We start from the raw sequence: 23,936 nt of genomic DNA on the forward strand, positions 1-23,936 counted from the left end.
AAGGGTAAGAATGCAGGCAAGCCACAGCGCTAAGGTTGACATGGGCTACCCATGACACAAAGTATCTTGAAAGGCAGGCCAAGGAACCCGACTGACTTCAGAAGTAAATAGAGAGCCACTGAAGGGTTCCAAAGCATCAGACTTTGAAAGATTTATCTGGAAGCAGTATGGGGGATAGACGTACATGGGGAGAGGCTAAAGCAGTGGTTCATTCTGGCTTCTTTAGAATCACCCAGGAAAATGCTGTTTTTTATTTAATGCCTAACGCCTGGCTTCAGAGACTCCGATTTAACTCAGACAGGAAGATATTTTTAAAATACCATGAGAGTTTTAAGTGAGAATAGGAAGTCCTAAAGAAAGGAAATTCCCTCAAAACATAACTGAGTTACGGTATACTTAATCTTTTAAAAGCCACCAGTGAGGAGTGTCTGGCTGGCTCAGTTGGTAGAGCATGTGACTCTTGATCTTGGGGTCATGAGTTCAAGCCCCATGCTGGGTTAGCCTAGTTAAAAAAAAATAAGCAGTAGTGAAAAGCTATTTCGAGGATTAAATTCACTTCTCCATACCCTCTTTAGGTCTCTGGTTCTTGCTCTCTTAGTTTTGCACAGTCCTAGAATTTGGGTCCACTACACTGGCACCCAACGCTCTCCCGCACTGCCTCTGCCCCTACTTACCAGCCTGCCACTCCTGCTCACCTAAGTCCTAGTCCGGTCACCCCAATGCTAAGAAATTTACCAAATTATCCAAATTCTGCATCTGCCTTCCAGATGGGACTCAGTCTTTCCCCTTGGTATCCCGTAAGCCCCCCTCCCACCCCCTTCTAGGTCCAGCTGGTAAAAAGGGAGAGATGGGAGAAGCGCTGCAAAAAGGAAGCATGTTGGTCATGGCACGGAGTGGATGTGATGGGGCACTGCTGTGACATTACAATGGAAGGAAAGAAGAGAGAGATTCCATCCAACCACCGCGAATTCTTGCAGCTTATTAACATTTTCTGAGACAAAAGCCCGTAGGAAGAAAAATATTTCCTAGGTTGCATATCTGTAGCTGTGGGAGGACTCGTGTTTCCGGCAACAGTGTAAGCGTGGTGGTTAACGCCAGAGGAGGATGAGCTGACAGGTGTGGCAAAGCAGAGCAGGAGCCTGTCAGGAGGAAAAGATAATAGAGATTAGTAAACCCTCGCTGGGGAGGATTACAGCCTCGCAGGAGCTGTGGCTTGGGAGTTGCCAGAGGGAGGAAGAGAGGCTCGGTGGGAAGGCCTGTGCTGGGTCTGCCTGCAGCCCCCATGTGAGCTGAATGAGCTTTCTCCAGCATGTCAGAAGGATTTTCCCTCCCCACGGAAAACAAAATGATTACAGTTTAAGACAAATGTAGGCTTAATTTTTATGTTTCCTCCATTAGTTTAAAGATTTTATTTATTTATTCATGAGAGACACACAGAAAGAGGCCGAGACACAGGCAGAGGGAGAAGCAGGCTCCCCCTGGGGAGCCCGATGTGGGACTCGATCCCAAGACCCTAGGAGTACGACCTGGGCCGAAGGCAGGCGCCAAACTGCTGAGCCACCCAGGCACCCCTTCTTCCATCAGTTTAATGGTTAAGATGGACTCGGTGTGGAGCTGGTACATAAGACAAGGATCTGGGCTAATGGGGACAGAGTCGTGCTTCTGTCGGTAGAGAAGACCCATGGGCTCTGAGATGCGCGAGGAGGCCCACAGGCCCACAGAGCGCCCACCCAGGGACTCCATGATTTGTTATTCATTCTCTCATGTTCTTTTCCTTTTGGACTTCGTTTTAAAATTCAGACACTCTCATTTAGAGGTAACACATCAAGCACATTTGCACCAAGGTGTTAATGATTTCTCACATCTTCTTTCCTGATGGCAGAATGCTGACTAGGGGTGCAATCCAAAGGTTGGATTATGAAACAGAGGTGGGGAGGGGAGAGTTATGTGTACAGCCACGTTCCTGGCAGCATTATTCACAATAGCTAAAAGGAGGAAACAGCCCAAATATCTATTGAGAGGCAAATGGATAAACCAAATGAGGTCTGTACACACAATGAAACATCATTCAGGCCACAGGCTACTATGTGGATGAATGTTGCAGATAGTATGCTACATGAAACAAGCTAGTTATGAAAAGATAAATACCTATGATTCCATTTATGTGAGGTACCTGGAGTGTCCAGATTTGTAGAGACAGAAAGCAGAATGGGGCAGGGGTATGTGGCAAATGGGGAGTTAGTGTTCAACGGTTATGGAGTTTCAGCTTTTCAAGATGAGAAAGTTCTAGAGATTGGTATGCTCAACAATGTGAATATTCTTTAAACTACAGAACTACACACTTGAAAATGGTTAGGAAGGTAAATTTTACGTTCTGTGTATTTTATTACAGTTTTTAAAAAATGTTGAGGACAGTGAAAGCCAAAGACAAATATTGCCTATTTTGAAATTTTACAATGAGCAGGCCCTGAATGAATTTTTTTTGTTTGTTTTACTTTTGGGTTTTTTCATTGTTGTTGTTATTGCTGGGGTGTTTTGTTTTGCGTGCGAGTTTTTTTAAGGGACAGAAGGGAGCAATGTGTTGTAGCTATTGCTTTTCTATTCTGGAGTTCCCATCTCTAAATCTTCACTGGTAGGTGTCTGGGTGTCTGTCACCATCAGCACCATGCGTAGGAGCAGCAGGTCTGCTCCGTTACCCTTTACTGAAGGTCTGCTATAGTGCCAGGTGCTTTAGGCTGTTTCTCTGAGGACTCACAGAAGCCCAACTAGTTAGGCTCTATTATCCCTATTTTCCAGATGGAGACACTGAGATCTGGAAACTACTCTCGGATCAAAGGGCTGGTAAGTGGTGAAATCTGGCTTTGGAAAGTTCTTTTTCTCCCCACCTAAGACTGGTATTCATATTCCCCACAATCTCTTTATTCACCTTAAAAGATTACAAAACACTTATAAGTAGAAAATAAGTGTCTTCGTGTATTTTATTGAGAGCAAGTAGGGGAATCAGAGTGAGTAGAAGAGTCCAATTAAAGGACAGCCCACTGTGTGCACAGCTCCAGGCCAGTTTCCCATGCACCTGATCTTCACTCTATGCATTTAATCAAAACCTAGCTCAAGAAAATACCCTGTATCGTTAAGATACATATACACAGAGTTAACAAAAGTTTGTGAGCTCTTTTGGCACCACCAAGAAGCTCAGGAGCAAGGATTTCTGAGCTTGTTGTCTTCTCTCTTCCAACCAGGTAAGGGTAATGGGTGGAGGTGGCTGTCAGCCCACTCCTCACTCTTGTCCTGACTCAACTTCCCACTGCTTCTCTCTGCACTTAGGTCACAGCTCACACTCTGACCTACAAGGCTCTTTCAGGACAGCCCTGGCTGCTTCCAGCTCCTTCTCTTGGCTGACACATGTGTCCAGTTCCACCTTAAGTTACACATCACTTTCTCATATCTTTTTCATAATAGTAAGCACCCCTATTTATTTACTGTACTGGGCACTGGGTTAAAAACTTAACATATGGGGGCACCTGGGTGGTTCAGTGGTTAAGCGTCTGCCTTCAGCTCAGGTCATGATCCTTGGTCTTGAGATTGAGTCCTGCGTGGGGCTCCCTACAGGGAGCCTGCTTCTCCCTCTGCCTGGGTCTCTGCCTCTCTCTGTGTGTCGCTCATAATAAATAAATAAATAAATAAATAAATAAATAAATAAATAAATCTTTTTAAAAAATGCTGAACATATGTTCTCTTTCTTCATTTGTAGAGCAATCCTTCAAGGTAGCTATTACAGATCCCATTTTACAGATGAGGAAACTGAGCCTCAGAAATATGCAGGAATGTGCCCATGGGCACAGACCTAAGAAGTGGCAGTCGGAATTTGCATCGGACCTGCCTGACTCCAAAGCCAATGCTCTCAAACATGAACTGTCTACATGACCAAGTTGTACTTCTCAGACACTACTCACACTACCCCACCACGAATAACAATCCTTGATCCCACCACCCCTGCCCCCCATGTGCAGGCACTTTCTGTGACTTTAGCTTACTCACCTCCACAGCACCCTGGTCATGCTTACTACTGTTAGTGCACAGGTATTGAGCACCTGCTATGGGCCAGGCCTGTGTGGTGTGCACATGACAGCGAGGTGAACAAGTCATATCATTATAATTTCTTTGAATCAATCCTCTGAACCAAAAATATTGGGCTGCAAAATAACTTCTATGAACTACTTTGCTCACACTTGTCATAAACCAAGTTTCCTGAGCATCGGTGACTGGGAGAGAAAGTGGTGACCTCTTCTTTAAATGCCCACAGAGTATTTTATTGCAGAAAGGGAAACACATGAAGATTTGGTCATCCAGGTGTCCTGCAAGGTGCTTTTAAGAAGTCAGCTGCAAAGGCAGGAATGTTACACAACTAGAATTTTGGGGTCGCAGGTATCCAGCTCACTCATCTTCAACTTATCTTCCCTAGATGTGAAGGGGCTCCTGCCTCACCTGGCTGACACTTCAGAAAACCATCAAGTCATCCACTGTCACTCATGCACTGTGTCGACAAAGAACAAGATGCCCCAGTGTCAGGGATTCTGTCCCCAGACGGTAAACCAGAGGGAAGCTGCGTTAACTCTCGTAGGCCGTGAAAGTGCCATTTACCAGATTACTATTTCACAGCAATCAGAGCACCTGCCTCATTAAATTAAATAATGATAATCACATGGCTCCATTAAAACATGTGAATAAGAAATTAACTAGCACGTAGAGGCCTTAGGAATTATATTCTGTGCCTTAGGAATCATGTTTGCTCCATGAAACATGTCAAGTCAGGGAATTCCACTGTTAATAGGCCACCCTGTGAAAGGCAGCCCAGCCTCTTACCTCTTAACTACTTTGAATCATCAATATGGAAGATAAAACAGCTTTGGGGAAGATGATTAGATATTGCCAGCAAAGGCTGGCGCTATGTAGCTACAACCTTGGGAATGTTACTTTTCTTTCTGGAAACACATTGGAGTGGTATATCAATCAGCCATGTGGGCCCCAACCTTTCACTCCACTTTCCTTCCATTAAGAAATGTTGTATTTATGAGGCTAGGCTTATAAAGGTAAATATCTCCGGCATCTGATCAGAAGCTCTTTTCCCCCCCTGTTTATATTGCCTATATTCTTGATGTTTCATGTATTTCTTTTATTTTAAAAAAGGCAGTATTAGAACCTGTATTCTCATTGACTTCTGGTCTACGATTTTTCTTCTGGAAAGATGTTCATTAATATGGTAGGACTAGGGGATCCCTGGGTGGTTCAGCGGTTGAGCACCTGCCTTTGGTCCAGGGCGCGATCCTGGAGTCCCGGGATCGAGTCCCACGTCAGGCTCCTGGCATGGAGCCTGCTTCTCCCTCCTCCTGTGTCTCTGCCAATCTCTCTCTGTCTATCATAAATAAATAAATAAATAAATCTTAAAAAAATATGGCAGGACTAAGTCATAGTTATTTCTTTATAAAAGGTAGAGGAAACCAGGTTTGGGGGTGATGGCAAATGGGATTTTAGCCTTTCTCTAATTGTTGAACATTTTCTAAAGAAGCATATATTTACGCATTACTAATTTACTTAAAAATTAAAATATAAATAAGCATAAACAATAATGTGGCAAAAGCACATCATAACTGATTTGGAGTTTGCTATTGATTCCCCTAAACTCAGCTGAACTGATGTCTTCCCTGGGTCCTTGCTCCCTACTGATGAATTCACTCAGTCTGCACAGTTTCTGCTGTTGCTGCTTGGCCAGGCCTGTGCACAGCCACCCAGTGCTGAGCACTCCACATTTCCTGGTAGTGATTTCTGCCAAGCCTTGTGGGGTAAAGCTGCCCATGCCCAGAGGGCTGCTTCCAACACCCCCAGAGCTTCAGACTCTCTATGATCCCAAATAGACTTCAGTTCCCTTCAGATCTCCCAGCCCTGTCTTTTTGTGCATGATATGGGGGGGAAACATTCCTCTCCCTAAGATTGATTTTAGTCTTTGAGGCTGGGATGAGCACCATATTGGGTCTAGGCTCTCTGCCTCTTTTCCTTGACTTGACTCAGGAATTCACATGTTCATCATTTGCTTCAAGGACCTTAAAAACATTCTCTTTGAAGACCCTCTTCCTTTTGCAAATCACTCAGGAAGATAATTTGGAGGAGGAAAAAAAAAAGAATCCCCTCTGGCCTTACATGTAAACAGCTTAGATTTGGCCTTATATATTTACTTATACATGCATGTGAGGAAATATATGTGTGTGTATTTGAAAATGTAAAACCATATTTATATATGTAGATATAGAAAGGAGTACAGAAATCAACCGCTAAAAGTAGTGCCTCGCTATAATTTTACCTCTTGTTGTTTTCAGAATTTTACTTTTACTGTGGCCCAATATATCCTTATTAATATAGTTCCAGCTCATAATTAATTCTCAATGGGATGCACTATTTTTACATGTTTGGAAAAAACTCCTTATGCCTTTAAATATTGCTATTAAAAAAAAAAAGAATCTTGCAAAGGCCATCAGAGAGTAAAAAGATTTCAAAATACCAGAGGTTTATTATTAATGCTATTTTACATAATACATTCAGGATGACTTGTAAATGATGAAAAATTATGGTATGAAATTCAGTGAGTGGCCACGACCAACAGAGAAAACGTATGGTTAGGCACTCATTTTATGTTTTCACCTTCCTGTATCCACTACATCTTTTTTTGGAATTCCGCTTACACAATTAAATATATGCCCCTTGACACAAACACATGTAAGATACATATCCCTATGAATAAATGGAAAAAAGAATGAAAATGTACTAACACAAAGGAACTTTCTTGGTTTCTTAAATCACTCATTCGATTAATCTCACTTGGTTCTTAGGGTGGCTAAGCTTGGAAAAGCAGACTCAAAAACATCTGTTGTCCAGAAAAAGAATCTGTAATTCAAGACAAAAGAGTTTAAAAAAATGAAGACAAGATGGACAACAGCTCATTCAGCTAGAACACATGGTGTTGTGTCAGGCAGGTGAAGAAGATGGGCATGTTTACCTGCATCTTTAATTTGCAGTGGCTTGGCTCTTGGCATAATCCATGCGCTCAGCAGTAAGAGAAAGCATGCTTAATTACTTAAGAGACCAAGAGAATAAGAGCAGGATCTTTATTAATGGAGGCGTTTCTGGCCTGTTGTGCTTCTTCCTTTGATAAGATGATTATGGCTTTATCGGTTCCAGTCTTGTCAGGACCGTGGACAGCTCTAACGCAGCGGGGAGTGTCTCCTCCGTCTCCTACTTGTAGAATTTTAGAGGAAAATAGACCTGAATGATTAACTATTTTCACACCTCCACCTTCTGGACAAGGAAATGGATGCTCATAAAAGTTAAATGACATGTTCAAGTGACACGCTTATGTCCAGAAAGCAGTCCTTCCCTGAACATAGCACACCATAAAGAAGAGTACGTTAGAGGCAGAGGGTTTAAATCCACATTCTGCCTCTTAATAGCTGTGTGGAATTGGGGCTTCAGTTTCCTAATGCTGTAAAATGGCTCTAAGGATGTCTCTGATGTGTAGCAGTGAGCCCAGAGATAATGGGAAATTCTAAGCCCAACCTGACCAAGATTGGTCATAGCTAATGATAGCTAATGATAATGTCAACAGTCAGTCCACGTACCTTACTAAGAAACAGCTAAGTGCAAAATACCACCAAGGGGCTGTTGGCATGCCCAAATCAGCAAGACTATGAATTCCAGAGAGCTTGGAGCTCTATCTGACTTATAAGCCATATATCCGCCCTTTAGGGCAAGCAGTTTCAGAGATAATAATTTATCCTCTTTTTTCTCAGATCACAAGGTTTAAGTATTAGCAAAACCATATGTCCATAATAGAGTAGTTGGAACCCACATTTATCACCTTAGCAAACTGGGACCTTCCGTGCAATCTCAACACCTTGCTCTATAGCCTTCTAGACTGCATGTTTTGCATCAGTCTCTCCCATCCCACGTGTCTCTTTTGCTTAGATAGTGTTAATATCACCAGTATCCATGCTCCCTTTCTCTGCACCTAACCCTTCCACTCTGCGTGGGGTGTTTAGTGAGCACCTGCTGTGAGAAGGCAGGCATAGTTCTTGGCTTTGTGAAGCCACCATCCAAGGGAGAAGACAGACACTAAAAAAGCAATTACAGTAAAATAGGAGTGTTATCACCTATAAAGACCTCCCTGTTTCAGAGTAGTGAAAAGTAGCTCTTTCTTATAAAGAGCTTAAGGACTCTCATCCAAACTGAAGAAAAGTGACAGAAGAAATCATTATTATTATAATGGCCCAGTTGTCTCCTCTACAATAGATGCATAATGGCAAAACCCAGAATTTCAAATCTTATAAAATAAAATATATGAATTTTCTTAGTGCTGTCATTTTTTTCCTCCACTGGAAAAAATAACATCAGAATGGAATCTTTCTAATATATATAAGACACAAAAGGAAATCTTCTAGAAGTGCATTAAAATATACATCACAAAGCTCAACACTGTGCCAATAATCACATTAGAAAGCACACAAAGGATTAAAGTTCAGATTATTGATAGATCAGTGAAGAAGGGGTGTTTGGGAGTTGTTGATTATATGATTAATGTGGATGTGTATTTTGTACATGCTTTTCTACTTTTGAGCCATGTTACTTGATTTATTACATAAATTTCACATCTAAGTCTTATTATACAGAGCATAACTAATACTAATAAGGATTTGTGTACCAATTTTCATTTTTACAGAACTTTGTAAGCATTAATTAATCCATTCAGCCCTTTGTTGAAAGAGATATGTTTTGCATCTCTAGCTTCAGAGACTAAGGACTATGTACACTTCACCTCAGGGCATTAAGGGAATCAGTGCTACAATCTGGGTATTTAAGCACAGAAAATCCCTGTCCTCATTTGTACTTGTGTTCTTGTGGATGTGTGTGTGTCTAAGTATGTTTTCCCTCACTCTCTTTAACTTTTGTTTTTTTCCTCCTATTTTTACTCCCCAATCTTAGAAATCAGCAGTTAGAAAAAAACTTATGTTAAAAAAGAAATTAGGGTGCCTGGGTGGTTCAGCGGTTGAGCATCTGCCTTTGGCTCAGGACATGATCCTGGGCTCCTAGGATCTAGTCCTGTATCGGACTCCCCCACAGGGAGCCTGATTCTCCCTCTGCCTATATCTCTGCCTCTCTCTGTGCTTCTCTCATGAATAAATAAATAAAATCTTAAAACAAAAGAAATTAGAAGAAAAAGAAGTTAAACTAAAAAGAAAAATATATAGTTTCTAAATAACTCATGCTAACTTATATGATACCCAACTGTCCTTCCCATGATTTACTACTATTTTGTTAGAAATTATCATTAACAGCTATCCCTTGTTGAGTGAGTTTTATACTGGGCATTTTGCCAGACTCCCAGGATGAAGTTGTCCCCCCCCCCTCTTTTTTTTTTTAATGAAAGAGAACAAGGTCCTTGCTTTCAAGGAACTTATGGTATATGGGGGGGGGGGGAACCATGGAAATGGGTACCTGTGATATGCTACGTTAAATGATATGATAACTGTACTCCTGGGTGTAAAGACAGCATTCAGGAGTGTTTGATCTAGTCTGAAGCAGTCACGAGAGAGTCCCTGGAGGAGACGAAGCCTTAGAACAGTCTTAGGAGAAGAATGAGAGCTGTCAGAATGAGGTGGGGAACCAGCCAGAAGAGCAGCACAGACAGCGCAAGGAATCCGATCCAGCATGCTGAGTATGTGTGTGGTGGGCTGGGATGGCGGGGGAGAGAGGCAGGGAGAGAAAGCAGCAAAGTGTTTATCTCTGTTACAGCACAGTGATCCAGGTAAAGAGTGAAAGCAGTCAAATTTGGAGCACAGATAGAAGCCAACCCCACAGCTAATGCGAAGCCATAATTTCCTGCTGGTGACACTGTATTATCTATTTTGTACACATTTAATGGAATGAAACTGTATTTCTGAAGGTATTTTTCTTAAAATTTGCCTCTTTCATTTGAGCCTCTGATGGCACCAGCAGCTATAGTTTCTCAGGATGCCAAGTGAGAGAATGATTTTTCTGCCTTGTCATTCATTCTACAAATACTGATGTAAAAAAATTTTTTTTGAACAAAACAAATACTGACATCAAGCTCTTCACTGGATGATAGTGAATGCTAACAAGATCACACCACCCTCAAGGAGCCCATGGTCCAGGGGGGAGAGGAAGCAGCGACACCAGTCATTTTCAAATTCCAGAATACAAGCTAATACACATATGCTCAAGGGATTACAAGGACACAGAACAGGGGTGTATTCGTCAGCGCAGGTGGCTGTAACAAAATACCATAGGCTGGGGGCTTAGACAACAGGAATCTGTTTTCTCACGGTCTAGGAGGCAGGAGGTCCAACATCAAAGTGTCAGCAGGGTTGTTTTCTCCTGAGGCCTCTCTCCTGAGCCTGTAGAAAGTCACATTTTCCTGGTGTCCTCATGTGGTCTCACTACTCTGTGCACCTGCAGGTCTGGTGTCTCCTCCTCTTGCCATAAGGACACTGGTTATATTGGATTAGAGCCCACCCTGGGGGAGGCTCATTTTAATTTAATCACTTCTTTAAGGGCTCTGTTTCCAAATAGAGTCACATTCTGTGGTACTAGAGGTTTAGGGCCTCAACATAGGAATTTTGAGAGAACACAATTCAGTCCATAACAAGGGGTATTTATTTAATAACTTGGTGGTGGGGTGGAGGAGGATCAAGAAAGGCTTCCCAGATGTGTTTCCCAGGGTGGATTTGGGAGGATAATAGTTGGCAGGCGGAGAAGGACATGAGACACGAGGATGTGGAAATCAGAGGGCACATTCCAAGTGGAGCAGGCTTGCTTCCAGGCTATGAGGTGCCTTGGTGCAAGTCAGAAAAAGGCATCCTCAGGTGTAGGTGACAGAACCACTTCTCGGCTTCTGCCTATACCTTCCCTTTGTATACTGGGACTTCTCTGCTGGGAGATAGGATGCCAGCACTGCCCCACCTGGGCCTTGGGATGCACAGCCTGGAAGTTAGCCCTCCATGAGCCATGCTGGGCCAATGCAGGAGGACAGCCAGGGAGAAATGTTCCTCTTTTCCAAATCACACAGGGTAAGAACCCATGGAGACAAGCCCCCATTACACACAGAGGGAGACCCCTTAGTGTCAGCTTTGCCTCTTTCCCTGCTTCACTATTTCCCCGTTTCCATTCCTACTCCACAGAATCATTTCCCAAAACAAAGTATCTGTCCACAAGTCCCTATTTCAGGGACTGCTTTCCGGGTTTCTCCTGGCCTAAGACTGTGATCATACAATTTGGGGATATTTTTTAGAGTAAAAGGAGGAAGCTAGAACAAATTACCCTGGGACACTAGGCATGAAACTGAATGTTACCAGGCTTATAGGGACATATGATTAGTACTTTTGTTTTCTCATTCTTAAAAATTAAGGAGCTGTTTACACATAGTATAACTCATTCTTTTCAGTATACGGTTCCGTGAACTTCAACGGATATATACAGTTGTGTAACCACCACCACAGTCAAGATGTGGATACAGTTCCACACACCCTCATATCCCCCTGGGCCTCTTTGTAATCAATCCCTCCCCTGGCTTAGCTGTTGGCAATCAAAGATCTTTCAGTCCCTTATGCCGGTGCAAAAGTGTGAGTAAATGGATTCATCGTGTCTGTAGCTTTTCGAATCTGACTTCTTAGCACAATGCACATAAAATTCACACATGTTGTTACTTGTATCAGGAATGTGTTTCTTTTTATGGCTAAGGAATATTCCATATTATAGATGTCCCACAGATTGTTATCCATTCCCTAGTTAAGGGACTTTTGGGTTGTTTCTGGTTCTGGCAATCATGAATGAAACCACTATAAACATTTGTACACAGACTTTTGTGAGAATATAGATTTTCATTTTTATGAGGGTAGTTATGTAGGAATGGGGTCAGTCATATGGTCAATGTGTGTTTAATTTACATGAAACTCCCAAACTGTTTCCCAAAGTGGCTGTATCATTTTCCTTTGCTACCAGCAACATGTGAAAGTTCTGGTTGCTCCATACCATCATCAGCACTTGATAACATCGGCGTGGCCAGCCTCCTTTTAATCCTGCTGAAGAGTTTGAACTTAATCCTGGAAGCAAATAGGCAAACTGCTCAAGGGATGTAAGCAGAAGGTGCCATGGTGGGACCTGTGTTTCGGGGAAATCACCTCCTCTTCAGGGGGACTGGTGACGATGCTTTAAATCAGGAAAAAAATGATGAGGGTCTGAATGAAAGCAGTGGCAGGAGAAGTTTCAAAGATGTGTAAGAATAGAATAAATAAGACTTGATCTCCTAGGGGTGTGAGTGTAAGAGAGACAGAGAGACGAGAGAGACACAGAAAGAGATAAATTGAAAGAGTTACATAAAAACAGTTGTTTCCTCAATTCTTTTGTCAGTTGCTTCAGAATAACTAGAAAAGATTACCTGGTAGCTCTGCTAATTTTCCCACCAAGGCTGAATTAGCTGGGTTGATGCAAAATAAAGCACAAATAAAGAAATAAAGTTTTATTAGTCTTATGGACTGAATTGTGTCCCCTTGAATTCATACACTGAAGTCTTAAACACCCTCCCCAGTACCTCAAAATGTGATGCTATTTGTAAATAGGGTCTTTAAGGAAGTAAGGAAGGTTCAATGAGGCCAGAAGGGTGGGACCCTAATCCGATATGCCTGTTGTCATTATAGCAAGAGGAGGAGACACCAGACATGCAGGTGCACAGGGTAGTGAGGCCACGTGAGGACACAGGGAGAATGTGGTTCACTCCAGGCTCGGGAGAGACCAACTCTGCTGACCTCTGGATCTTGGACTCTCGGCCTCCTGGACTGTGAGAAAACAGATTTCTGTTGTCTAAGCCCCCCTGTCTGTGGTATTTGGTTATGACAGCTCTAGCAGACTAATATAGTTAATTCACACATTTCTCCAGATAACAAAGATCTATTCAAGTTTTAAAACTTTTAAAATGTCTAATCATTTTGGAGAGATATATTTCTAAGCTGTTTCTATAAAAGACAATGTAATGAGCATATTTAACCCCTTGTTGATATGTGCAGACCCCATCTATCTTCATTTTTTTAAATCAGGTGATAATGTGGTGCTGCCATGGCCTCAGGTAGCTGAGAGTGCAGAGTTATCTGCTTCCTCCCAGGGTGGCCCCGGCATTCTGTGCTTGTTGAGGACTTTGGTGTTTCTAGGGCTGGTTTTATTTTTGTCTTGGTCTCCTCCCCCACCAGGTTGTATTTTCTTCTGCCTTTTCATGTTCTGCCTTTAGAAGCTCCCACATTCTCCAAAGGTGCTTCTTACTGGCTGTGAGTTGGACACCAGATAACCATGTTTGCTGAAATTCTGTCTAAATATTCATGGAGTTTTGTCAAAAATCCTGGGACATTTCTTTTGGTGCCTCCAAGATGCTTTGACTTCCTTCCCAAGTTTTGGTAGCATCACATGTTTGAGATGGCCATCTAAATGACTGCCAGGTATGTGAGATGTTACATTTTGGGCCAAAATGATGGAGAATCCTCCCTAAGAGGTACAAATGGTTTCCCAGGGGTCTGGAAAGTGTGGTTTATTTATATCTTTCACCTGTGTCCTGTCTGCCTCTTCCGGAAGCCTGCAGTCTTCCAGCGTGTGCAGGCTGCTCTGTGGAGCTGCTCTCAGAGATGCTTCCCTTCTTGCCTTCCCAGCTTGACATTCTGCTGAATTTGTAACTCTCCTGGAAGACAGATGCAATTTATCTTCCTACATCTCTATAAAGATCCAGAAAGATACACCAATTCATTAGAATTCATTCAGAACCATCACAAAAATCAGGGCCCATAGACCAATGAGGCAATTTTTTAAATGTCAAAACAAAAATCTTGAGGACCAACATTGAAGTTGAGCAAATTGGCCCATGAGACAGAGGCCATGGGTATTAGTTCTGATTTGGCACAGCCAGGCTGAAGGAAAAATGCTCAAGCCTCCTGTTCAGCTCTGAGCTGAGCTGCATTAAGGACACTGAGGACCAGCTAACTGCCTATACACTGACCACACTCATGCCATGGCTTCCTAAGTATTATTACAGAGGACCAGGGAGCAACAAGGTGGACAGGTCATCCTTTTGAGCATCCGCACTGCTAATTCCAGAGCCATAAACCTGTCTCCCCTCCATGTCTTTCCTGTGATATTTTAAATCTAACATCCTTACTCTGCCAAAAGATACAGAAAAAAGATGTTTCTAGTTTATTTTATGGATACAGTCAGATCCAGGTAAGCCAATTACCTATTCAAAGCAGGATTTTTACTCAAAAACACAAGCACCAAATGAGAAAGCCAACAGTCCCTTCCCTACCACCTTCCTACTACCCCCATCAGCCTTCAGTCCCAGTCACACCTCTCTACTGGAACACTGGTTCACAGGACTGTCATTGAGATTAACAAAATGGCACTCTGTGACCTTGAGACTATCATAGAGCTTTCATAGGGTTTCCAGGGCCTCTGAAATAATGTGAGGAGGTTGGTTGGACCATTGAGGAGTCTGTTTCTAATCAATATTTACTCCATAAATATTAAGCACCTACTATGGGCAAGGCAGTGAGCTGAGTACCATGGGAGAGGTTGCAAAGACAAGACAGACTAGAATCCTGCCTCCAAAGATCTTACTGTTTAGACTTTAGCAGGGAATAGAGAATCATACATAAATGTCTAGACCACAGATAGAAAATGGATGGATTCAAAATGGCCAATAATTCTTTCCCACCAGGGATGCGGTTGCGTTCCCCTGCCCTTGAATCCAACTGACCCTGTGGGCTGTCTGCACCAATAAAAAGAGTGACAGTGAAGCTGTGTAATTTCTAAGCTGGCCCTCAAGAGATCTGTACTTTCTGCCATTGCTGCTTAGAATGCTCCCTCTTAAAAGCCATGAAAGTAGTTCAACTTCCCTGAGCCTGCTGAACTATGAGGAAGCTCAATTAGCCACATGGAGAAGAGGTTCTGTGAAGGATGCTGATCAGGATATTGATCCTAACCTCATTCACAGGATATACATACTGAGATATTTAGACACTGAGAGGCCGAATATACAGTTGACCCTTGAACAACATGGGAGTTGGGGTGCCAACTCCCCAAGCAGCTGAAAACCCACATATAGCTTTTGGATCCCTCAAAACTTACCTATTAATAGCCTATTATTGCCTGAAAAACTTACTGATAACCTGATAGTTGATCAACACATGTTCTGTATATGTATTACATACTGTAATCTTACAATGAAGTAAGCTAGAGAAAAGTAAATGTTGCTAAGAAAATCATAAGGAAGAGAAAATACATTTACAATGCTGTGCTGTGTTTATAAAAAAATCCGTTTATAAGTGAACCTGCACATTACAAACTCACGTTGTTGAAGGGTCAACTGTATGTAACTGACTCTCAAATACTTGAGAAAAATAGTCTCTCGCTCATATAATACATGATATAACATAAACATATATTACATAGATAACAAAACAAATGGAACAAAATATTAACAGTATGTGAATCTGGGAGGTATGGGTGTTCTGTGTACTATTCTTACCCTTGCAATGTTTCTGTATATTTGAAGTTACATATTTTCAAATTTAAAGTTATTGAAAAAGAAATTCTGATATAGACATATTTATCCTTGTAGATAAAGAGTATATTAACCTGATGTTTACCCATGGTTGACAGCGGCCCAAGAGAAACCATATAACCTTGCTGGGCTTCATTTAATTTAATCCAACATTTATTGGTGAACCTGGCCTGTCCCTCTCATATTACTAGGATGATTTCGGACACAAAGTACATACTCAGGATGCCAGGTTTCATGGCCCTAACTCTGGCCAGCAGTGTGGCCACTGAAGGGAAGGGGTGAGGATATTCTAGAAGGCCATCAGGCTCTGTCTGCCTCCACCCATGGAGAGGCAAATCCTAGCTCTTCCTCTTCAGGTGGAGGAGCACGGTCTTCATTTTACTTTGTGCATTCATATGGTAGAAACTAGAAACTTCTTACACTGCCGGTTTAAGGGAAAAGCCTACACACATCCCTTAACCCTACCGTCCTCTTCATGGCCTGAATCATTCTACACCAAGTATTTCCCAGATATAGCTGTGTGTCATGTTGGGTGTCACTATTTGCCCTGTGCTATAGCTTAATTCATGGTTTAACAAGGGGTGGTATTGTTGACTATTTTAATTTTTATTTGATGGCCTCTACAAGCTCCCATGTTATTTATTTATTATTTATGTTTAAATATTTTATTTATTTATTTATTTGACAGAGAGAGAGCACAAGTCAGGGGAGTGGCAGGCAGAGGGAGAGGGAGAAGCAGACTCCCAGCTGAGCAGGGAGCCTGACTTGGGGCTCCATCCCAGGACCCTGGGATCACGACCTGAGCCAAAGGCCATCCAGGCACTCTTACAAGCTCCCATTTTAGAGAATGTTCACAAGAAGAGAGCTTGTGCGAGACCCTGCTCTGGATCTGTGCCTTCCTCCACAACCTTCTTAATCCGAGATTTTTCAGCCTGTTTCTAAGCAGCAGGGACTTGTCTAGTGCAATCAGAGGCGACCTTAATTAGAATCTAGATCTTCTAACATCTCCCTGCTGGTTAGTGCTACTTTCAGAAACAGACTGCTCGAAGCGAGGCTGCAGGCTACTGCGTGTGTCTGAAGGAGAGGGAGAGAATATGATATTCACGTGGTCTACGGAGGCTTAGAGCGAGGGGGCCCTTTGCTTGCAAAAGGGAGTCCAAGCAAGAGAGAATTAGGGGGTAACTTCATTTCCTGATCTTCTCATTTCCCTACCCTCTGCGCCCCCTGCCCCCACCCAATAGCTTTGGTCCAGGCATAGACTCAGGAGGGGTGGAGAAATTAAGAAGAAAGAGCAGAATGGGGATAGTGTGAGTGCAGAGAGGAGAAAGCTCTGAGCTCTCCCTCCTCCAATTAGGCCCTGCAGCTGAAAAACAGCTTAACCCTACCCATCCTGGCAAGGGTGTGAAAATGTTCCTCCCCACAAAGCTGCTTTTAGCCTTTGCCTTTTGAAGTAGAGATGGGAAAACAGGGGAATTATGTGGGGAAAGTGCTCTCTTATTTCTTTCCTCCAATCTTGGAAAAGAGAACTCATGCAAGGAAACAAGAAAATTAAAACAAAAAACAAAACCAAGAAAACCCTTCAATACACTGGTCTACTGGATGCATGCCCTAAGCAATTCTGCAAAATAGACCTGATCTCAGGGGGTGATACAACAAACCAGAACTATTACCAAAGATAAAAATGGATGGGAAGAGACTGAAATTATTATTTGCCTAAAAACCTCTGTTTGTGGAGTACAAATCACCTACAATGTACCATCTGGCAAGCTACGAAGTCAGCTTTAAGCAAGTGTACCTACTGTCATTTACATTTTAATTATTATATCTTATGGGACAGCTAAATTTTATTGAAATACAAATTTGTTTACCCAAATATCTCTTTGCCATATGGCTTAATAATTGGGCCTGTCTTATTAGCTTCATGGGGTCAGGATGAAGAATAATGATGTTTCATAATAGCATGTTATTCTAGAATAATGATGTCCCAGCTATAACTAATAAGCAAGTTCCAAACCAGCCTTGGGAGCTACACTTGAAGACATAAAATATCATTTGAAAATCTCTCCTCAAAAGAATTGTTCTCTACTGCTGCCCTCAAATCATGTGTGAGGGATTTGAATTGATCTTAAAATAGACAGAAAATACAGAAGCCAGTCTTTGTGTCTGGGGAGGGAAGAGCTACCTCTTCCGAGGTTTATTCATTCCTGACCAAGGAACATTTTATTTTGTCATAATAGAAAAAAAAAGGGCTTTTTTTCTGAAATGACATATTTTGTGATGAGACAGGAGGCTCCTTCTACCTTGGAAAGAGGAAGTAGTTTGTTTTGTTTTTAAATAAATCCAGTATTCCCTCTTTTCATTTAGAAATTCTCTCCTTGATCTTCAGAATTAGTCTCTGAAAACTAAAGAGGTTTGGAGAAGTTAACAGGTCAGAGGTTCTGCTATGACTTTCTTATTTCCTCTCTCCTTGTCTGCTGCTGCTTGAGAACAGGGAAGAGGAGCAGAGGCTTGTTCATTTTCACAGGGACAGTGATTTTTCCTTCCTTGTGTGAACAAGGAAAGGAAAGATGCCAAATGCAGGGCTCAAGGGTGATCAGAGCTTCAACCAAATCCAGAACAAGCAGCAAAGCCTTCTCTTTGATTTGCCCCAAAATCAGGTTGGGATTGCCATTCCCACTGCCATGCCTGGGTCACCCCAAATTGGTCTCAGTGGCTAGGAAAGACTAGAAACAGAGGCCAAGAGCCAAAGTGGTTGGTAAACTGGAGTCAGCCATCGTTGGCCGTGGATTAAGGACATGGAAGTCAAGAAGGTATAGCCAAGCCAGTTCTAATTCTGGCTGTGTGAAGGTGGAGCTGTGTGGTAGGTGGCTGTACCTCAGGAGCTGGCCACCTGTGTGCTGGCCCTGGCAGGGATAGCAGATGAGGAGAGCTACAGGGATGCTCCTGAAAGCCTGGCCAAGAGGAAGTGCCACCTTTCCTCCCTGTCCTTTTTACAGAGCTTCTATGGATGATGATGATGATGATGATGATGATGATGATGACAAAAGGCACCTTTATGATTCTGTCAACTGTCCAGTCACATGGCACACATAGTGTCATTATGTGGTAGGCAGGTTGGATGATTATGCCTATTTAAGAGACAAATCAAAGCTCAGAGAGTTTAAGTGATTTTTCCCTATCTCACAGAAATAAAGTCAGAATTCAAATGATTCAGGGTATGTAACTCCAAATCCTAGGTTCTTCACTACACCAAGGTTTCTTCCTAAAATCTTCTAAGAAAACTGAACGTAAGAAAAGAGGGTTGGTCTTTAAGGAATATTGCAATGCTGAATAGTGCGCTCAGCCTATCAAGCTCAAGACTCTCAAGGTAAGGTCGTACATCTCCATCTTCTGTTTATACTTTTTTATTTGACAAGTTCAAGGTTGCCTGGAAACAACTAGTGGAAGAAATGAAAAGCCAATATCACATCTTTTTTTTTTTTTAATCCAAAAATTCAATTCAATTTATTACTCAGATGGGAAGTCTGATTTTAAAAGTCTATTTTTATATGGCCTTTGGAAAGGTAGGTTTCCTTCACTTTAACTAATAAAACTTATTTGAAATGACTTTGTAAATTCACAAGTGCTTTAGAAATCCCATGAATGCCAATAGTGTTTCCCATTAATCAGATGATGCTGTGGGGAAGGCAATATAAAATGTAATCCTTGGGGTACCTGGGTGGGTCAATGGTTGAGCATCTGCCTTTGGCTCGGGTCATGATCCTGGGGTCCTGGGATCGAGTCCCGCATCGGGCTCCCTGCAGGGAGCTTGCTTCTCCCTCTGCCTATGTCTCTGCCCCTCTCTCTCCGTGTCTCTCATGAATAAATAAATAAAATCTTTAAAAATAAAATAAAATAAAATGTAATCCTTACCTCCAAGCTGCTTATTATCTAGTTGGAATTGGCAGTACAATCACCAAAAGAGAAGAGAGTAGATGAATGAAAGCCAGACAGAAAAAGGAAAGGTCTGAGCAGGGATGAGCAGGGACACACACACAGATCAGCACCTCAGGACTGGTGGGTGGGTAGACCCAGGACTTCGCAGGCAAGAGAAATGCATTAGCACAGGGACAAAGCTGAGCTGAGGTTTGAGGGCAGAGTCCTGATGGGCCTGGAGCATTTCTGGAAGAAAGCAGGAGCTTGAACAGTCATGCTGGGCAAAAATAGAGCCAAACAAAGTGACTGGGGTTCTGACTTATGCACAATGCAGAGCCTTGGAAAATTTTTGAGCAGTGACACTACATGATCAAATGGCGTATGTTCGTGTGAACCTGGATATACAGACTGACCCACTAGGAGACCGTTGGCCCCCGGAGTCAGAGAATGAGAACCTGCCCAGAGAAAGAGCAATGAGGATAACTAGAGAAAAGGAGATGGAAAAAGGCACAATGACTATAGTTACCATGCATTAAAGATTTCTGCAAGGCCCTAGTCAGGGACCCACTGGGCTTTAATTGGGTTCAGGGACACCTGAGATAGTCCCTGAACAGGTAAGGGGGTGAGGAGAAAAAAATAAAAAATAAAAAAAATAACCAGAGCAAAAGGAAACAATGGTGCTTTTTCAGACATAGACTCTGTCTTCTGTCCTGCTCCTCAGCACTTTCCTGCTTCTCTGTCTTTAGCTTCAAGGACACCATCCATCCATCCATTTAGCCAGTCAATGGATGCATAGGTACTGCGTCCCATATGAGCAGGAGCCGTCCTAACTTGTTTGAGGTCCTCTTACTGATTTATGTATGCTTCTCTCTGTACCCCGTCCTTTCACTTTGACCATGACTGGCTTCCGAGCTTCCATTCCCAAGACTTTTCTGCTGTGTGTTGGCCCTGGCTTCCTTGTGTGGTTGTTTGCATGATTTTCATTACTATCAACTTCATGGGAATTTCTAGAGTTAATTCTCAGAGCCACTGCATCTTAGGATAAAACCATAGCATGCCAAATGTCTCCTAGTTTGGTGGCCTGTCTCACTTCTGTCTACCTGGTCCCCCTTTTCAAGCATTGACTCCTAGATTCTCTTTGTAGATCAATAGATGGTCACAACTGCCATGAGCTCACAACAATTTATAGTTTGTGACTAAAGGCTTCAGGATTTTTCAACAATTCTCGCTCTCACATATTCTTCTTCTGTACACACACCCTTTTCTCTTTCTTTCTTCTTTCTTTCTTTCTTTCTCTCTCTCTCTTTCTTTCTTTCTTCTTTCTTTTTCTTTTTTTGAGAGAGAAAAAGAGAGCAAGAGAATGAGGAAAGGAGAGACAGAGGGAGAGGGAGAGAGAGAGAATCTTAAGCAGGTTCCACACCTGGTTGTGGAGCCCAACATAGGGCTCAATCTCATGACCCTGAGATCATGACCTGCACCAAAATCAAGAGTCCTACACTTAACTAACTGAGCCACCCAGGTGCCCCTACACACACACACTCTGCTTCAATGGGCAGCCACCTTCCAACATCATTAATAGCTTCAATTTGTTATTTATCTACAAAGTTCCTGATACTGTACTAGGTGTTTGATGTTATTTCTAGATATTAGTACAGCTAAGGAAGTGGAAGAGCCAGAATTTCAATCCACCTGTCTTAGGGTGTTCTGTCCTCACTTATCCATAGAGCATCAGTTACACCACTCTGTAGCCTAGAATACCCAAAATTCTTGAACTAAATTTTCATAGCACTACTCAGATTTCATTTCTCCCATGAAAACTTCCTATAAGCATGCAGTGTCAGCAATGAGTCAAAATTGGCCTAGAATCAGAATTTTTTTTGAACTGGAAGGATTCTTAGAGGTCATCTCTTTAACTCCCTCTTTTTACAGATGAGAGAACTAAAGCTTTAAAAGCTAGATGCTTTCCTAAGGATCGCCAGACTTTGGCTGATGGAAGTGCCCCAGGATCCCTATGCTGCTTCTGAGCAGATGCTCACTGGGTACCAGGAGCACTCAGGGTCTGGGGAGGGCCCTGTGAGAGCTGCAAGCCCTTCCTACCTCCCTCATTCCTTGGCATTATCCATGTCTGATTTCCAAATACTGCTAGTTGGTTGTGATGATATGATCTAAATAAGATTTTCTGCCCAAATGCAATCTGGCTAACCTTTTTGCAATTTGCCTTTGCCAGATCCCAGGAGATGTCTGAGGGGAAATTAATAATGAAGTTGATTTTCTTAAAGATTAAAACCAGATCGCTGCATTTCAGCTCAGTTTTGAAATTTTTCCAGATTTTCCAGATTTTTTCCTTATTTATGAACACACCACTTTCAAAACTACACGAGCAACCAGGAGATGGGTGTTAAAATGAACCTGTATGACAACTAATAGGAATCTTATGCTATGCACGCTCCAAGATATCTGTGAAGATGAGCATAGACTATACCCCAAACAGGGATTTTTTCCCCCATCTTCTCTGTAATTTGAGGTTACATGGTTAAATAGTAAACAACTCACAGCTGCGAAAAGGAAGCTGGAGACAGACTATAATTTCACATCAAACACAATTCCAAAGAGGTCTGTAATTTGTGAAAACGGTACCGTTACTCTGATTCTTTCCTTATATAGACCCTTCTCTTTAACACAAACCTCCATAAAGAATTCCTTAGCACCTCAGTGAAAGACCCAAAGAAGAATTTAACATTTGCCCACAGGCCCTCAATCTCGCCATTTTGGTCAAGTGCTTGACCATAACAGATACCACCAGAAGGTTCAGGGACAGTCTTAAACTAAGCAAAGTGAAAAAGAAGATATTTCTGATGGTCTTTAGTTACCAATAAACCTGGTCAGACAATTGTGCCTGTGCTTTGTCAGAGTACAGCTCACCTGTGCATGAGAGACGTGGCCTGAAATTTATCAGAGTAGAGGAGGTTGGCATTTAAAAAATACCCAAATGAGGCAATTTTATGGCTTAGAGTTTTAATAGAAAAGATCCTAACAGTTAACGAGGTTTCAAAATATTCCCCTCCTCTTCAGATTCCAGGGTTATGCTCCGCTAAATCCACCGGAGATGGTTTGGAATAAATGACATGAATTGAGAAGCCAAGGCAATTGGAAGCTAATGATGTGGAACACACTTTAGCAGCGCTGCACTACCGTGAGGGCCGTGGCCTTTTCCGTGTCAACACCGAACATTCGAGTGGAGCCTCAGAGGTACTGAGGCTGCCCCACTGCTGGGACTGGGGTGGGTTAGGAGGGGGAAACAGACTCCCTCTGAGCCAACGTGGAGACACAGTCATCTCTTCTCCACTCAGGGTTAGTGACAGTATGGCTAGGACAAAGCAGGGCATTTTTCCTCTTCCAAATTTCTTGAAGATTCAGATACATCTTGAAAGGGGGAAATCCTAAAAATGATGAGGAAATGGAGTTGGTGCTGGCAGAGGCAGAGCAGAGGGGAAGCCAGGGAGAGCTCTCTCCAGCTGGCCCTGGGGAGCAGATGAGTGAGCCAGCAGGGCTCTCAGGAAGCCGGGAGGGATGCCTGCAAGGGAGCCTTTAAAACTGAGTCTGAGGGAGTGGCATTTCAATATGAGACAATTTTCCTTGCTATCTATTTTTAAAAAGAATATCAAATCACCCCCAAGACAGTCCAGAGCCAATTAAGCTGCTTTTCTTCATCTTCAAAGCCCTGGAGGAGACAGACCTCAAAATTTAACTACCTGTTTTTTTGTGGGTTTTTTTTTTTTTTTTCTCCTTTTTCCAAAGCAGGAAAAAGCCCTGCTGTAGCCAAAATGATAAGGAATTCTTCAGATTGGGGTGGGGGTGGAGGGTATCCAGGTCAACATTTATATTTAAAAAGCCAATGCAAAACATAGCAAAATAAAACCTCTTTAAGCTAATCTGATTTTCAAACCAAGAACCAACTAATCTCTTTCTGGAAAGTTCACCATGTGGAATTCCAACTGTAACTAGAAGTCCTAGGGCTTCTAGTTACAGACTAAGAGGCTTGCAACGACAGAAATTCATTGTCTCACAATTCTGGAGGCTAGAAGTCTAAAACCAAGCTGTCAGCAGGACCGTGCTCGCTCCCAAACCTTGCAGGGAAGAATCTGTTTCAGGCCTCCCTCCCAGCTTCTGTGGCTTCAGACTCTCTTTGGCTTGTAGATGCTGGCTGTCTTCTGCAAGTCTTCACATCATCTCGGTTCTCTGTCTCCTCTGTCCACATTTCCCGTTTGCATGGGGACACCTGTCATATAGGATTAGAGCCCCCTCTCTGCCTCATTTTGACTGGATTACATTTATAAAGGCCTTATCTCCAAATAAGGTCACT

At 42.5% G+C, this 23,936-nt stretch overlaps 1 long non-coding RNA gene across 1 annotated transcript; it reads right to left on the minus strand.

The window, feature by feature from the left end:
* Positions 1 to 878: 878 nt before the first annotated feature.
* On the minus strand, positions 879 to 18,668 carry LOC144296452 (uncharacterized). Its single transcript, XR_013363572.1, has 3 exons — positions 18,533 to 18,668; positions 13,654 to 13,783; positions 879 to 1,139 (listed from the first exon to the last, which is right to left on the minus strand). It is a non-coding gene; the product is annotated as an uncharacterized LOC144296452 (long non-coding RNA).
* Between the last annotated feature and the right edge of the window lie 5,268 nt (positions 18,669 to 23,936).

This window comes from Canis aureus, chromosome 24 (genome assembly GCF_053574225.1).
Source record: "Canis aureus isolate CA01 chromosome 24, VMU_Caureus_v.1.0, whole genome shotgun sequence".
In the NCBI taxonomy this organism is placed as follows: domain Eukaryota; kingdom Metazoa; phylum Chordata; class Mammalia; order Carnivora; family Canidae; genus Canis; species Canis aureus.